General features: G+C 38.6%; 1 non-coding gene across 1 annotated transcript; it reads right to left on the reverse strand.

Annotated features, from left to right (window-relative positions):
- Positions 1 to 15,870: 15,870 nt before the first annotated feature.
- On the reverse strand, positions 15,871 to 15,978 carry LOC112731431 (small nucleolar RNA R71). The gene has a single exon (XR_003167209.1). It is a non-coding gene; the product is annotated as a small nucleolar RNA R71 (small nucleolar RNA).
- Between the last annotated feature and the right edge of the window lie 369 nt (positions 15,979 to 16,347).

Here is a 16,347-nt window from a genome sequence, read left to right on the forward strand (position 1 = left end):
AAAAATGTCTCATCAGCATGGAGGAGACATTTCAGTTTTGTCTCCTAAACAAGCCAGAGAATTCAGAATAGAGCTGTCCACTGAAACTCGTCAAGGCAGAAACGTTCCTCAAAGGCCACGAGAATAGAAGTTTTTGAAGATTTACCCTCATGAATTCATCATTGGTGATCCTTCTCAAGGCATAACCACTAGATCCTCAAGCAAAGCAAATAGAACCAAGAAATGTTGCCTTCTTGTTCTAATTGGAACCTCTCAATGTGAAGCAAGCTCTTGAAGACCCCTTGTGGGTCAAAGCCATGAAAGAAGAGCTAGCACAATTTGAAAAGAATGAAGTTTGGACCCTTGTACCAAATCCAAATGGGAAAAAGGTAACCAGTACAAAATAGATTTTCAAGAATAAATTGGGTGAGGATGGTAGTGTGGTTCGTAACAAGGCTAAACTAGTGGCCCAAGGTTACGATCAAGAGGAAGGAATTGATTTTGATGAGTCATTTGCCCCGGTAGCAAGAATGGAAGCAATTAGGTTGCTTCTTGCATATGCTGCCCACAACGACTTTAAAATGTTTCAAATGGTTGTTAAATGTACTTTTCTTAATGGTTTTATAGATAGGAAAGTATTTGTGGCTCAACCCCCCGGTTTTGAAAGTAAAGAATTTCCAAATCATGGTTTTAAACTCTCTAAGGCTCTTTATGGCCTTAGGCAAGCTCCAAGAGCTTGGTATGAAAGGCTTAGTACCTTCTTATTGGAAAATAATTTTCAAAGGAGTACCACCGATACTACTTTGTTTATAAAAGAATCTAATGATAATATCTTCCTTGTTCAAGTTTATGTGGATGACATTGTGTTTGGTTCAGCCAATGAAGCCTTGTGTGAAGAGTTTGGAAAACTTATGACTAGTGAGTTTGAAATGAGTTTAATGGGTGAATTAACCTTTTTTCTTGGTCTTCAAATTAAACAAACTCCTAGTGGTATTTTTATTCACCAAGGCAAATATACCAAAGAGTTAATCAAGAAATTTGGCTTTGAAAATTTCAAATAAATGGGAACTCCTATGCAACCAAACACTAAACTTGACAAGGATGAAAATAGGAAAGATGTGGATGAAACGAAGTATAGAGGAATGATAGGATTCCTCATGTATCTTACATCCTCTAGGCCGGATATTGTTCAAAGTGTGGGTGTATGCTCAAAGTTTCAATCTCACCCAAAAGAATCCCATCTTTCAGCCACTAAGAGAATCATTAGATACATTAAAGGCACATGTGATTTTGGCTTGTGATATCCTAAAACTAATGAATTCTGTGAAGTAGGGTTTTGTGATGCAAATTATGCAGGAGGCCGAGTGGATAGAAGAAGCACTTCCCGATTGTGTTGCTTTCTTGGAAGTTCACTAAACATGTGGTCAAGCAAGAAGCAAGCCACGGTTGCTCTGTCCACGGTTGAAGCTGAATATATATCCGCTGCTGCATGTTGCTCACAATTAATTTGGTTAAAAACTCAATTGGAAGATTACAAATTAAAAATCAATAGTATACCCCTGTTTTGTAATAACATGAGTGCAATAAACATTTCAAAAAATCATGTACTACACTCTAGAACCAAGCACATTGAGGTTCGATATCACTTTATTAGGGAACATGTGAAAAAGGATACTATTGATATCCAATTCGTAAAATCTGAAGAGCAACTTGCTGACATCTTCACTAAACCACTGTGTGAAGATAGATTTTGTTCATTAAGAAACAGTTTAGGAATGATGGATTTGAGTTTTGTTAAAAAAATGTGATTTTCATGCCTCTGTTTGTTTTTGTCTCGTAGGCAGCAGGGAGACAAATCTAGGCACATGATGAACAAGCCATTAAACAGGGGGAGACAGAACTTTGATACCTTGGACTCAAGCCCAAATCAACCTCCTTTGAAGCCCATTCCATGATACTGGCTCATTAATTTTATTTTGGATGATGCTTTTCATAAAATTATTTTTAATTTATTTCCTTTCACATTATATCATCAAAAAGGAAGTTTTTGTCAAATCAAATCTTTTCCCCATATCTTCTCCCTCTTTTCAAGGAAAGGTCTTTTCAGTTATCTGTTTTGATTTTTAAAATTTTCTTATCAAAAACCGTTTTTCATTAATTCTGTGGGCCTTAAATGAGTTTTTCTTTCCACTAAGCATTTATTGTGGCATAACCTCTCTCCACCTTCCACCCTCTTCGGCCTCTCTTTAACTTCTCCTTCTCCACTTCACTTCCTTCATCATGAGAAAGAAGCTAGCCACTCGTAGAAGCAACCGAACCCCCATTGTAAAAAATCCTCCATCTTCTAAGGATCCCCCATCACACACACATACATTCATATTCACTCCCACTCATCACCTTCACTTTCTTCTCACTCAACAGATTCTATGGCACGTAAGGAAACCCATGCAAGGGCGACATCAAGACAGGAAGCTGCTTCATCTAAGAGGAACACTAAGGGAAAGAATCAAGTCCCTGAAGAGGAAGAAGAATCACCACTTCCATCTCCACAACCGTCTCTACCACCCCTCATCCCTCTGGTCGGTCTCAACGTTCAAAAAGACCAATCCTTCATGACACCAGAGAACCCTCAAACTTGGACTCTTTGGATTTCAAAAACAAATATGGTAAAAGCCATTTCCACTTTAATCCTGCCCGTTTCATATCTTGTGCTGCATTTGAATTTCACTCTCAAGTTTTGGTGAATCTGAAAAATTTTTGTGAAAAAGAAATTGATTTCACTGCATTTTTCGATGATCTCAAATGGGCTCCTTTTCAAAATTCAAAAACCAGTTTATCTGAACTTGGTTTGAGAATTTTATGCTAACATAATGTTTCATGATGGTGCTTTACACTCATATGTTAAAAATGTTCACCTCATTTTGAATCGTGACACTGTAAGCGCTTCTTTGGGATACCAAGACCAAGGAGCCAGGGCTTACATGTCAGGTTAATGGGACAACCAGGTTGGGATTTCCCTCCAAGTGGCTTTTAGTCGTGTTTGCGAAAATTTTTTGCACTTGAAGGCACTAATCTCATGCATAAAACTCTTGGCCCTATGAGAGCCTTGCTTCACCTTATTATTAATCACGTTCTGATGCCTCAAAGCGGCTCTTATCAAAGGGTTACGGTTTGTGACACTCTGTGCTTTTTGCTATTTTAAATTCTACATCCATTTCATTTGCATATCTTATGGTGAGACTTATGTAGGACTGTGTCCGCAGCAACAAGAAAGCAAATCTGCCATATGGAATCTTTTTAACATGCATCTTTGAGTACTTTAATGTGGATTTGAGCAATGAGCCTGTTGAGAATATGGTTTTCACAATTAAAGGAGGAGGGGTTCCTGACTCTATTAAAGGTAAAAAGGGCAAGAGTTCAATGGCATCAATGTTTTCTGATAGTGAAAGTGAAAGTCTTCCTTCTGAATCTACTCGAATTTCTGAAACTGTCAAGGATGTTCTGAATGAGTTCTCCAACTTGTCTAGTATGATGGTCAGGTCATACAAAGAGACTCGAAAGCAAGCCTATGAAAATTAAAAGGCCTGGACCAAATGCCATGAAAGGGTTAATCTGCTGATTAAGAGCTTGGAGAAGGACATGGCTCATTCTGAAAGAGAAGACGATCATCTCAGAATCAAGATGATCGTCTTCTCTTTTAGAATGAGCCATGTCCTTCTCCAATCTCTTAATCAGCAGATTAACCCTTTCATGGCATTTCGTCCAGGCCTTTTCATTTTCATAGGCTTGCTTTCGAGCCTCTTTGTATGACCTGACCATCATACTAGACATATTGGAGAACTCATTCAGCACATCATTAATTGAAAAGATCCGCGGGTTAGGTCAAATTGGAAAGTTTTTTATTTTTATTTTTTACAAAAGCAAGCTAAACAACATTCCAATCTTTTTCTTTATCGCCACCACCCAAGAGATTCTTCCCGGAAAAAAAAGAAAGAAAGAGAGGGATGGGGTTTTTCTCGCTTTTGGCATAGCGGGCCAGCTTCTATAGAAATATAAATTCGAGATTCTATTTAGATAATTTACAAATACTATATTAGATTAGATAGTAGATTACCAGCCTATTATATATATATGGGTATATGGTTATATATGTTAAAATAGGAGGAATTCACTATGACACGGTCACACGATGGGCTATTAGCTCAGTGGTAGAGCGCGCCCCTGATAATTGCGTCGTTGTGCCTGGACTGTGAGGGCTCTTAGCCACATGGATAGTTCAATGTGCTCATTGGCGCTTGACGATTTCAGAAATCCGAGCAGATTCAGAAGGAAGACTTTCACTTTCACTATCAGAAAACATTGATGCCATTGAACTCTTGCCCTTTTTACTTTTAACAGAGTCAGGAACCCCTCCTCCTTTAATTGTGGAAACCATATTCTCAACAGGCTCATTGCTCAAATCCACATTAAAGTACTCAAAGATGCCTGTTAAAAACATTCCATATGGCAGATTTGCTTTCTTGTTGCTGCGGACACAGTCCCACATATGGCTCACCATAAGATATGCAAATGAAATGGATGCAGAATTTAGAATAGCAAAAAGTACAAGAGTGTCACAAACTGTAACCCTTTGATAAGAGCCACTTTGAGGCGTCAGAACATGATTAATAATACGGTGAAGCAAGGCTCTCACAGGGCCGAGAGATTTATGCGTGAGATTAGTGCCTTCAAGTGCAAAAAAAATTTTGCAAACACGAGTAAGAGCCACTTGGAGGGAAATCCCAACCTGGTTGTCCCATTTACCTGACATGTAAGCCCTAGCTACTTGGTCTTGGTATCCCAAAACAATACTTATAGTGTCACGATTCAAAGTGAGGTGAACCTTTTTAACATATGAGTGTAAAGCAGCATCATGAAACATCATGTTAGCATAAAATTCTCGAACCAAGTTCGGATAAAATGGTTTTTGAATTTTGAAAAGAGGAGCCCAATTGAGATCATCGAAAAATACAGTGAAATCAATTCCTTTTTCACAAAGATTTTCCAGATTCACCAAAACTTGAGAGTGAAATTCAAATGCAGCACAAGATATGAAAACGGGTACGATCAAAGTGGGAATGGATTTTACCATATTTATTTTTGAAATCCAAAGAGTCAAAGTTTGAGGGTTCTCTGGTGTCATGAAGGATTGGGCTTTTTGAACGTTGAGACCAATCAGAGGGATGAGGGGTGGAAAGCCGTGGTGGAGACGGTTGTGGAGATGGAAGTGGTGATTCTTCTTCCTCTTCAGGGACTTGATTCTTTCCCTTAGTGTTCCTCTTTGATGAAGCATCTTCCTGCCTTGATGTCGCCCTTGCATGGGTTCCCTTACGTGCCATGGAATCTGTTGAGTGAGAAGAAAGTGAAGGTGATGAGTGGGAGTGAATATGAATATGTGTGTGTGATGAGGGATCCTTAGAAGATGGAGGATTTTTTATAATGGGGTTCGGCTGATTCTACGAGTGGCTAGCTTCTTTCTCATGATAAAGGAAGTGAAGTGGAGAGGGAGAAGTTGAAGAGAGGCTGAAGAGGGTGGAAGGTGGAGAGAGGTTATGCCACAATAAATTCTTAGTGGAAAGAAAAACTCATTTAAGGCCCTCAGCATTAATGAGAAACAGTTTTTGATAAGGAAATTTTAAAAATCAAAATAGATAACTGAAAAGACCTTTCCTTGAAAAGAGGGAGAAGATATGGAAAAAAGATTTAATTTGACAAAAACTTCTTTTTTGAATATATGATGTGAAAGGAAATAAATTAAAAATGATTTTACGAAAAGCATGATGCAAAATAAAATTAATGCGCCAGTATCATGGAATGGACTTCAAAGGAGGTTGATTTGGATTTGAGTCCAAGGTATCAAAGTTCAGTCTCCCCTGTTTAATGGCTTGTTCATCATGTGCCCAGATTTGTCTCCCTACTGCCTATGAGACAAAAACAAACAGAGGCATAAAAATCACATTTTTTCAACAAAACTCAAATCCATCATTCCCAAACTGTTTCTTAATGAACAAAATCTATCTTCACACAGTGGTTTAGTGAAGATGTCAACAAGTTGCTCTTCAAATTTTACAAATTGGATATCAATAGTACCTTTTGCACATATTCCCTAATAAAGTGATATCGAACCTCAATGTGCTTGGTTCTAGAGTGCAGTACAGGATTTTTTGAAATGTTTATTGCACTCATGTTATCACAAAATAGGAGTATACTTTTGATTTTCAATTTGTAATCTTCCAATTGAGTTTTTAACCAAATTAATTGTGAGCAACATGCAGCGGTGGATATATATTCAGCTTCAGCCCTGGACAGAGCAACCGTGGCTTGCTTCTTACTTGACCACATGTTTAGTGAGCTTCAAAGAAAGCAACACATTCCGGAAGTGCCTCTTCTATCCACTCGGTCTCTCGCATAATCTGCATCACAAAATCCTACTGCATAGAATTCATTAGTTTTAGGATACCACAAGCCAAAATCACATGTACCTTTAATATATCTAATGATTCTCTTAACGGCTGAAAGATGGGATTCTTTTGGGTGAGATTGAAACCTTGAGCACACACCCATACATTGAACAATATCTGGCCTAGAGGATGTAAGATACATGAGGGATCCTATCATTCCTCTATACTTCATTTCATCGACATCTTTTCCATTTTCATCCTTGTCAAGTTTAATGTTTGGATGCATAGGAGTTCCCATTGGTTTGGAATTTTCAAGGCCAAATTTCTTGATTAACTCTTTGGCATGTTTGACTTGGTGAATAAAAATACCACTAGGAGTTTGTTTAATTTGAAGACCAAGAAAGAAGCTTAATTCACCCATTAAACTCATTTCAAACTCACTAGTCATAAGTTTTTCAAACTCTTCACACAAGACTTCATTGGCTGAACCAAACACAATGTCATCCATATAAATTTGAACAAGCAAGATATCATCATTAGATTCTTTTATAAACAAAGTAGTATTGGTGGTACCCATTTGAAAATTATTTTCCAATAAGAAGGCACTAAGCCTTTCATACCAAGCTCTTGGAGCTTGCCTAAGGCCATTGTTCCGAGGGTTACCTGAAACTGTAGGTCGATCTCGGATGAGATCTTCTGTACTGGTCGGAGATGACGTGTCCAGCTGGCTGGTGGCGGCCGGAGCGGTTGTGTCCGACTTGTTGGACTGGCTGCACTTCTGATCCTTGGTCACCGGAGGGTGAGGGTACCTGCAAGAGACTCCGATGCTTAAGTTAGCACGGGTATTAAGCAGGTTTATTGTAGAATCAGAGTATGAGTTATACCTGGGTGCTCCAGTGTATTTATAGTAGTGTGGGCTGACCTTTCTGATAAGATAAGTTAGTTATCTTATCTTATCTTATCTTATTTTGGGTGAAGTCAGCTTATCTTCAAGGGAACCGCCTTTATCTCTGTAGGCTTGGATTGCCTTTGGATTTGGGTCGTGTTCCTCTATTTAGGCCCTTTATTGGGCTTTCCTGTTGATTTGGCCGATCTCTTTAAGAAGAGATCGGATAGTCGGACCTGAAAAGGTCGGTCGCCATGTCGCTAAACATCCCGGGTCGGACAGCTCGACCCAGGGTATGAATAGTGCCCCTGCTTGAGCTCGGTCTTCTGCTTTGAGGTCGAGTTTTTTGACTTCGAACTTTTTATAGTGAAGCCGAACTCGAGCACTTTTGTCGATTCCTTAGAGCTTTTTGAATGTAGAACGTTTTTCCTCTAAAAACGCGCGCTTTTGTATTAGCGCTTTGTTCTAGGGAATGTGCGAGGGTTTAATACCTTCATTAATTGGTATTAATTGCCCCATTTCTCCTGACTTTATTTTGAATTTTTCTTCCTCAGAAAAACGGTTTCTCTTCTTCCTTTTTCTTTGTAACTCCTTCGTTCTCTCTATCTCTGTCTTTTCTTGCGTTGCGGTATCTTCCAGCGATCCAGCGATTCCTTCCTTTCTACTTCTTCCGGAGCTTCTCATTTCTCCAGGTTAGTTCCATTTTGCAATTACTTTTTTCTTTCGCTGCTTTAGATTTGGTTTTGTGGCGAAGTTTTGATTTTGCTTGGAGAAAGTTTGGATCTTTCTGTTTTTGTTGCGCCTAATTGCTGTTGTATTGTGTGTTCTGGGAGTTTCTTCGTCTTTCATATGAACTTTTTCGCCTTTCCTGTTGCTTGATGATTTTAGGGCTTTTGCATGTTATCACCGTTTCTGTTTGTGCTTTCGATGATGGTTTTTGTTTGATTCTGAAAAAGGTTGTGTCTTTGATGATTTTCTGCTTGGCGTTTTTGATGTCGACAATGCTTTTTGCTGATAGACTGTAGAAAGATAGTGGCTTAGATGACTTTTGTGTTTTTACTTCCCTTTTTCAAAACATTTGTCTACTTGAAATCTTCTTTTCTCGTTTGGGAAATGCCGGGATGTAAGCTGTAGATTTTTCCTGAAACCTTGCTTTGCCAATGCCTTCAAAGGATGCCCCAGGACTTTGGTTTGAGTCTTGGGGTTTTCCTTTTCTGTTTGTTCGTCTGTATCATATTAGTCGAGTTGCTTTGCCCCTCCTCCGAGATGTTTTTTTAGTAATCCAGTCTTTTTTTCTTTTTGTAGGATTAGTTAGCCTCATGTCTTCTCGCAATAACGTTGTAGAGATGTCTTCCAAAGTTCTCGAGGGGATGTCCGATTGGCTAGACTCCCTCGTCCTAATGTGTGTCTCTGTCGTGGATGCTGAATTTTGTGTAGAGCTGAGGAAACGTCATAGGATTTGTGGTAACAGTGCTTAGGAGAGGGATTATGAGCTTGTAGCTCCTGACTCTGATGAGAGGGCTTGTTTTCCTACTTCCGTCGAGGGGGAGCGTCCCTTCTTCTATGCTTATGAATATTTCTTCAGCCAGTTGGACGTCACTTTTCCTTTTACTGCTTTCGAGACCGACTTGTTGTGGTCATGTAACATTGCTCCATCCCAGCTTCATCCGAATTCCTATGGTTTTATCAAGATATTTCAACTGCTTTGCCAAGAGTTAGGCATAACACCTTCTCAAACTCTTTTCCTCTATCTTTTTGTCTTGGCCAAGCCTGGAGGTTCTTCCAAAAAGAAAGCTTCCTGGGTTTCTTTCAGATCGGCCTAGGGGCACAAAGTTTTTGCCATGTACGATGAGTCTTTTAAAGATTTTAAGAATTATTTCTTCCGAGTCCGTGCTGTTGAGAAGGTCCGCCCCTTTTTTCTTGATGAGAATGACGAGCATGCTTTTCCTCTAGAGTGGCAAAAGAATGTGAGAGTGCCTCGTTATACATGGGAGATGCTTAACGAGGTTGAGCGGGCTTTTCTAGTTGTTCTTGAAGATTTGTGGGGGGAACTACCCCATCTGGATACAAAAAGATTTTTGAGTGATCCATCTTTGGTTCGAACTGCTTTGGGTACTGTCTGACTTGTTTCTATACTTGTTTCTTAGTTTTTCTTCTCCTAGGTTGTAACTCGTCATTATGGTTGATTCTGTATTTTCAGAGATGTCGAAAAACAATGATTCCATGAAGGCCTACAAGAAGGCAAAGAAGGCTGCTGCTGCTCAAACATCTCGGCCAAGGAGGCCGGAGAGGGATCTTCTCAAGTTCGAGTGAAGCCGCCCGTGCCGAGTTCTCCTAGGCCGAGGAAGGTGATTCCCACTCCTCGAGTTCGTCTGACTGATCCTCCACAAACTTCTGCCACTACTTCTGGTGCTCCTCCCAACAAGAAACAAAAAACAATTGAGGCCTTTAACCTTGACGCCCCTGATTTTAATGAAATCGAGTTCGTAGATCAGCAAATCGGTCCCTACGGTGCCCTCCCCATGGATGATGTATCAATCCTTCGCCATCTGGATTTTATGACCCGAAACAGTGTTAAAATGGCATATATGGGGGCTGCCCTATACCGAACTGCTCAGAATCTTCCTCTCCATGCCACCAAAGAATTTATGGAGGAGGCTAAATAGGAGTTCGACCGGATGAAGGGCCTGAAGGAAGAGCTTGAGGTAAAGGTAGCCAAGTTGGAGAAGGATCTGGAGAACGAAAAGGCGAGTTCCCTTGCTCTGGCGGCTTTTGTGCGGTTGGCCGAGGACACGGCATTGAGGCATAGGGACAGTTACGTTACATCTTATCGGGAGGTGGTGCGTCTGAGGGAGGAGCTGGAGTCTGCCCGAGTAGACTATTCCGAGCTCCAAGGTCACCTTGTCGGCAGCGTGAACGCTGCCTATGATAATTTAAAAGAGCAAGTTCAAGTTCTTGCTCCTGAGGTTGACCTTACTCTCTTTAGCTTGGACAATGTTGTGAGGGATAGTAAGATTGTCCCCGACGACCAAGATGATGATGATGTTGATCCTCCCCCTGTGCTTTCTACCAAGGTGTCCACTTCTACAATTCCTCCGGTTGAGGTTGGTCATTCTGTTTCTGATCCAGACTATCAGATCTTGAACCGGGATGATGGTACCATGGATGCTGTACCTCTCCAGGCTCGCCCTCCTTCACCCCAGACTGATGCTGCTAAAAAGTCTTCTAATCTTTAGCTGAGTTTTCTTTGGATATTTGCGTAGTTGGCCCGGCTTGTGGGCTTTAAAACTCTTTGTTTTGTATAGTTGAATATTTTGCTGACTGCTGGTACTCCCTTTGGTTGCTTGTTTAACAACTTTCATTTTTTTAAAAAACAAGTAGCTTTCAAGCTTTTGGGCTTGACCCTGAAGCTTTATAATATTGTATTCTATAGCATGCTTGTTTACACTTGTCTTGGCACCTTTCTGGGTTTTTAGAATACTGGAGCCTTGCTACTCGGGCTCTTTGAACTGCTTTGTACTTGGAGGTCGTAGATGCGTGGATCTAATTCGTATTTCGGTTTGCTTGCTCTTACTTGTATTTATCCATAACCGATTTCTTTACGTCGTCCTTTTCCAAGTTATTTTTGTAGTGGACCGACTTCGTCATGTCGATCTCTTCTAAGTTATTTCGTAGTCCTCTTTCTTGGACCTTTGTTAGGTCTCTTTCAGGGACTACTTTTATAACTTTTCATAGGAGGTCGACTTCTTTACGTCTTCCTCTTTCTAAGTTATTTTTGTAATCCTCTTTCTTGGACCCTTGTTGGGTCTCTTTCAGGGATTACTTATATAACTTGTTTGTAGGAGGTCGACTTCTTCATGTCATCCTCTTTTAAGTTATTTTTGTAATCCTCTTTCTTGGACCTTTGTCAGGTCTCTTTCAGGGATTACTTATATAACTTGTTTGTAGGAGGTCGACTTCTTCATGTCGTTCTCTTCTAAGTTATTTTTGTAATCATCTTTCTTGGACCTTTGTCAGGTCTCTTTCAGGGATTACTTATATAACTTGTTCGTTGTAGGAGACCGACTTCTTTATGTCGATTTCTTCTAAGTTATTTTGTAATCCTCTTTCTTGGACCTTTGTCAGGTCTCTTTCAGGGATTACTTATATAACTTATTTTGTAAGAGACCGACTTTGTTAGGTCGATCTCTTCTAAGTTATAGCAATTCCTCTTTTATAGGGTTGGCCAGACCTCTTTCAAGGGATTTGCTGATAACTTGGGTTGACTCGGTCCGACTTCTTAACGTCGGCCAGTCTTTAAGTTATTATTTAGCAATCCATACGACCTCGTCAGGTTCTTTTTCCGGATCACTTTCGATAACTTGTATTATTCTGTGTTCATCTTTGCCGATTTGTAGAAGATGGTTTCTATCTTTGTTTGTTCAACCTTTAGATGAACCGCGTTTTCATCTCTATTGGTCTTTATCGTGATCGTTGATGAGCGGATAATTTATACGCTTTTTGGCATTGTTTTTAGTATGTTTTTAGTAGGATCTAGTTACTTTTAGGGATATTTTTATTAGTTTTTATGTTAAATTCATATTTCTGGACTTTACTATGAGTTTGTATATTTTTCTATGATTTCAGGTATTTTCTGGCTGAAATTGAGGGACTTGAGCAAAAATCATATTCAGAGGTTGAAGAAGGACTACTGATGCTGTTGGATTCTGACCTCCCTGCACTCAAAGTGGATTTTCTGGAGCTACAGAACTTAAAATGGCGCACTTCCAATTGCGTTGGAAAGTAGACATCCAGGGCTTTCTAGCAATATATAATAGTCCATACTTTGGCCAAGTTTAGATGACGTAAAAGGGCGTTGAACGCCAGCTCTACGCTGCTGTCTGGAGTTAAACGCCAGAAACACGTTACAAGCCAGAGTTGAACGCCAGAAATACGTTACAAACTGGCGTTCAACTCCAAGAATGACCTCTCCACATGTAAACTTCAAGCTCAGCCCAAGCACACACCAAGTGGGTTCCAGAAGTGGATTTATGCATCAATTACTTACTTCTGTAAACCCTAGTAACTAGTTTAGTATAAATAGGACTTTTTACTATTGTATTAGTCATCTTGGGACGTCTGGTTCTTAGATCATGGGGGCTGGCCATTCGGCCATGCCTGAACCTTTCACTTATGTATTTTCAAACGGTAGAGTTTCTGCACTCCATAGATTAAGGTGTGGAGCTCTGCTGTTCCTCATGAATTAATGCAAAGTACTACTATTTTTCTATTCAATTCAACTTATTCCGCTTCTAAGATATTCATTCGCACTTCAACATGAATGTGATGAACGTGACAATCATCATTATTCCCCCACGAACGCGTGCCTGACAAACACTTCCGTTCCACCTTAGATTGAATGATTATCTCTTGGATCTCTTAATCAGAATCTTCGTGGTATAAGCTAGATTGATGGCGGCATTCATGAGAGTCCGGGAAGTCTAAACCTTGTCTGTGGTATTCCGAGTAGGACTCTGGGATTGAATGACTGTGACGAACTTCAAACTCGCGAGTGCTAGGCGTAGTGACAGACGCAAAAGGAGGGTGAATCCTATTCCAGTATGATCGAGAACCTCAGATGATTAGCCGTGCTGTGACAGAGCATTTGGACCATTTTCACAAGAGGATGAGATGCAGCCATTGACAACGGTGATGCCTCCAGATGATTAGCCATGCAGTGACAGCGCATCGGACCATTTTCACAGAGAGGATGAAAAGTAGCCATTGACAATGGTGATGTCCTTACATAAAGCCAGCCATGGAAAGGAGTAGGACTGATTAGATGAAGACAGCAGGAAAGCAGAAGTTCAGAGGGACGAAAGCATCTCTATCTGTTTATCTGAAATTCTCACAAATGATATACATAAGTATTTCTATCTTTATTCTCTGTTTATTTATTATAAATTTCGAAAACTCCATAATCAATTATTATCCGCCTGACTGAGATCTACAAGATGACCATAGCTTGTTTCATATCGACAATCTCCGTGGGATCGACCCTTACTCACGTAAGGTTTTATTACTTGGACGACCCAGTGCACTTGCTGGTTAGTTGTATCGAAGTTGTGAATGAAAAACGATTTATTAAGACGTGCGTACAGAGTTTTTGGCGCCGTTGCCTAAGATCACAATGTCGTGCACCAAGTTTTTGGCGCCGTTGCCGGGGATTGTTCGAGTTTGGACAACTGACGGTTCATCTTGTTGCTCAGATTAGGTAATTTTCTTTTTGTTTTATTTCCAAAAATTTTTCAAAAATTTATCCTTTGTTTTCGAAAAAAAAAATCTTAAAATAAATGTTTTCAAAAAAATATTTTTCTTTAGAATTTTTAAGAATGAATTCTAGTGTTTCATGATGATTTGTTGAATCCTGGCTGGCTGTAAGCCATGTCTAATCTTTTGGACTGGGGTTTCAACTTATCATCACAAGAGCTTGTTGATCTTCACACACTTAGTTGCTCTATACATGGAAAGTATAAATATCTTCTAAAGCTTGGCTGGCTAGTAAGCCATGCCTAACCCTCAGATTGGAGCTTTAGACTAAGAGTACACGATTCTTGGAATTCATATTAAAAATTTTGGAATCCTTATTTTTCTTTTTCAAATTAATTTTCGAAAAAAAATTAAAATCATAAAAATAAAAAATATTTTGTGTTTCTTGTTTGAGTCTTGAGTCAATTTCAAGTTTGGTGTCAATTGCATGTTTTAAAGTTTGCATAAAATTTTCGAAAAATTCATGCATTCATAGTGTTCTTCATGATCTTCAGGTTGTTCTTGGTAAGTCTTCTTGTTTGATCTTGATGTTTTCTTGTTTTGTGTTGTATGGTGTTTTTCATATGCATTCTTGAATTCTTAGTGCCTAAGCATTAAAGATTTCTAAGTTTGGTGTCATGCATGTTTTCTTTGCATATAAAAATTTTCAAAAATATGTCTTGGTGTTCATCTTGACATTCAAAGTGTTCTTGGTGTTCATCTTGACATTCATAGTGTTCTTGCATTCATAACATATTTTGATCTAAAAATTTTCATGCATTGCATCATTTTCATGTTTTTCTCTCTCATAAAAAAATTTCAAAAATAAAAAAAATATATATCTTCCCCTTTTTCTCTCTTAAAATTTCGAAAATTAGATTTGACTTTTTCAAAAATTTTTAAAATCTAGTTGTTTTTATGAGTCAAATCAAATTTTCAATTTAAAAATCTTATCTTTTTCAAAATCTTTTTCAAAAATCAAATCTTTTTCATTTTTCTTATCTTTACCACATAATTTTCGAAAATAACATCATCAATTAATGTTTTGATTCAAAAATTTCAAGCTTGTTACTTGCTTGTTAAGAAAGATTCAAACTTTAAGTTCTAGAATCATGTCTTGTGATTTCTTGTGAATCAAGTCATTAATTGTGATTTTAAAAATCAAATATTTTCCAAAATTAATTTCAATCATATCTTTTCAAAAATATCTTTCTATCTTATCTTTTTCAAAATCATATCTTTTCCATCATATCTTTTTAAAAATCTTATCTTTTTCAAAATTTGAGTTTAAAATATCCCTTCTAACTTCTTATCTTTTCAAAATTGATTTTCAAAATTTGTTTCAACTAACTAACTAACTTTTTGTTTGTTTCTTATCTTTTTCAAAACTACCTAACTAACTCTCTCTTTCTAATTTTCGAAAATATCGCCCTCTTTTTCAAAAATTCTTTTTAATTAACTAATTGTTTCAATTTTTAATTTTAACTTGATTTCATTCCTAATTTTCGAAAATCACTAACCATTTTTCAAAAAAAATAATTTTCGAAAATCCTTCTCTCTCATCTCCTTCTATTTATTTATTCATCTACTAACATCCCTTCCTCACTCACCAAAAATCCGAACCCTCTCTCTCTCTGAGTTCAGATTTTCTCTTCTTCTTTTCTTCTACTCACATAAGGGAACCTCTATACTTGGGTAAAAAGGATCCCTATTATTATTATTTTTCTGTTCCCTCTTTTTCATATGAGTATGAGCAAGGACAAGAATATTCTTGTTGAAGCAGATCCAGAACCTGAAAGGACTCTGAAGAGGAAACTAAAAGAAGCTAAAATACAACAATCCAGAGATAACCTTACAGAAATTTTCAAACAGAAAGAGGAGATGGCAGCCAAAAATAATAATAATGCAAGAAGGATGCTTGGTGACTTTACTGCACCTAATTCCAATTTACATGGAAGAAGCATCTCCATCCCTACCATTGGAGCAAACAATTTTGAGCTGAAACCTCAATTAGTTTCTCTGATGCAACAAAACTGCAAGTTTCATGGACTTCCATCTGAAGATCCTTTTCAGTTCTTAACTGAATTCTTGCAGATCTGTGATACTGTTAAGACTAATGGAGTAGATCCTGAAGTCTACAGGCTCATGCTTTTCCCTTTTGCTGTAAGAGACAGAGCTAGAGTGTAGTTGGACTCTCAACCCAAAGATAGCCTGAACTCTTGGGATAAGCTGGTCACGACTTTCTTAGCCAAGTTCTTTCCTCCTCAAAAGCTGAGCAAGCTTAGAGTGGATGTTCAAACCTTCAAACAGAAGGAAGGTGAATCCCCTTATGAAGCTTGGGAGAGATACAAGCAACTGACCAAAAAGTGTCCTTCTGACATGCTTTCAGAATGGACCATCCTGGATATATTCTATGATGGTCTGTCTGAATTAGCTAAGATGTCATTGGATACTTCTGCAGGTGGATCCATTCACCTAAAGAAAATGCCTGCAGAAGCTCAAGAACTTATTGACATGGTTGCTAATAACCAGTTCATGTACACTTCTGAGAGGAATCCTGTGAGTAATGGGACGCCTCAGAAGAAGGGAGTTCTTGAAATTGATACTCTGAATGCCATATTGGCTCAGAACAAAATATTGAATCAGCAAGTCAATATGATTTCTCAGAGTCTGAATGGAATGCAAGCTGCATCCAACAGTACTCAAGAGGCATCTTCTGAAGAAGAAGCTTATGATCCTGAAAACCCTGCAATA

This window comes from Arachis hypogaea, chromosome 12, assembly GCF_003086295.3.
Source record: "Arachis hypogaea cultivar Tifrunner chromosome 12, arahy.Tifrunner.gnm2.J5K5, whole genome shotgun sequence".
NCBI lineage: Eukaryota > Viridiplantae > Streptophyta > Magnoliopsida > Fabales > Fabaceae > Arachis > Arachis hypogaea.